Raw genomic sequence first — 1,837 nt, forward strand, 5'->3', positions numbered from 1 at the left:
GCCCCACAGGGAGCACATTTCACGTAGGATGTCCAAGTGTGGCGATGTTAATAAAAGCACTGATTATGAACGAATGGGAAGAAAAGACAGAAAAAGGAATTCCGATAAGGCTGACCAGAGAGGCTGATTCTAACCTCTGCCTGCAGTGAAGAGGCAGGAAAAGAAAGTTGTGGAATCTTGTGAGAAATATAATTTGGAGGACATGGACTGTGAGTGAGTGAGAGCTTGGAAAGATGTGGAAGCCACTCTGAGCTTGGGAGAACATGGGGGATATTGTCAGCTTGGAAGGATGGTGGGTGTCCCTGTAAGCTTGAAGGATACAGGAGGGCCTTTGAGTCTGGTGTGGTGCAGGTTTTTTGCAGGATGAGATCAGGGACTTCCTCGTCCTGCTACGTGATAGCCATGTTCCTCATTTTCTGTTCATATTAATTTGTTCTCACGTTGTTGATGGCTGTTGTGATACCTTGATTCTTGTCTTCCTGGTTTAAAAGAATTTAAACACAGACACACAACCAAAAAGATGCAGCATAAATTATTGCAAAACAAAAAGAGTATCTGGAAGGTCAGGGGCAGAGTAGACAATACACCCTGAGAGAGTAGATTCAGGGCAGACTGCTAGTTACGGTGAGACAGTATTGATTATTGCTGGGGAAACTCCCTGGATGATTCATAAGGAGGTGGGAAGAGGTGTTGTTAATAAGCATGTTCTGAGTGGTCCTCCGGGAGCACACATGCACTGGCTGTATATGCTTGTTCATGCATTGTAGGTCTCATTAGTGTCTTACATCTCAACCCACAGGTGTGCTTTTTACTATTAAAATGAGGCAAGGGTCAGTTTGAGAACAGGTAACATCAAAATGCGCATACTCTGTATAAGGGAAAGTCCCTACTGAAGAATTGTTTTGCTTAAATGAGCTCAATGACAATGCAAATGCTGAAGCTTAGTACTGTCATTGTTACTGTGCTTGCTGCACACAGAGAACATGGTAATTTCCTTGATTACCTATCCTGCCTCAGCACTGCTAAGAAGAAATACCAGAGACTGGGTACTTTATAAAGAAAAGAGGTTTAATTGGCTCACAGTTCTGCAGGCTGTACAGGAAGCATGGTGGCTTCTGCTTCTGGGGAGACCTCAGGAGCTGACAATCATAGTGGAAGGTGAAGTGGGAGACAGCATCTTATATGACTAGAGCAGGAAGAAGAGAGAGGAAGACATGATGGAGGTGCTACATACTTCTGAACTATCCAAAGACTTTGTGATTACTTACTCAGTCACTCAGTATGATGAGAATCGAACTGAGCAAAGGGTGTTAAACCGTTCATGAAGGACCCACCCCTACGATCCAATCACCTCTCTCCAGGCCCCACCTCCAAAACTGGGGAATACAATTTGACATAAATTTGGTGGGAACACAGATCTAAACCCTATCACTGACTCTCCTTGAGTGCCCTTCTAATTTGCCCTAAGAAGCTCATTTTATGTCCCTGACCTGGGTAGAGTGGCATCTGGTTGGTGGTGCCCATCTCATATCACCAGGGACAAAGTAACCCCTTGTTCATCCCAACTTGGCTAAAAAAAAAAGGAATACTCATTTTAAGGGATAACAGCATGGCAGAAAAAGGGGCAAATAAATGGGGAATTGGACCACCTGTGTAGAATAAACAGCGTAGACTTGTGTACAAAATTAGAGTTTGCATAAGGCAATCAATCATGAAGCCACACACACATGTCCCCAACAAGTGAGGACGAGTGAGGATGACACATGAAAAAGTGACTTCCAAATCTTTGGGGAAAAATATGATTCAGAATCCCTCTTCAGAAGTCACTGGTTTTTAC

At 43.7% G+C, this 1,837-nt stretch overlaps 1 pseudogene; it reads left to right on the forward strand.

The window, feature by feature from the left end:
- The first annotated feature begins 1,480 nt into the window (after positions 1-1,480).
- LOC114677266 (small nucleolar RNA SNORA48) lies at positions 1,481-1,632 on the forward strand (annotated as a pseudogene).
- Positions 1,633-1,837: the final 205 nt, after the last annotated feature.

Source organism: Macaca mulatta, chromosome Y, assembly GCF_049350105.2.
Source record: "Macaca mulatta isolate MMU2019108-1 chromosome Y, T2T-MMU8v2.0, whole genome shotgun sequence".
Taxonomy (NCBI): Eukaryota; Metazoa; Chordata; class Mammalia; order Primates; family Cercopithecidae; genus Macaca; species Macaca mulatta.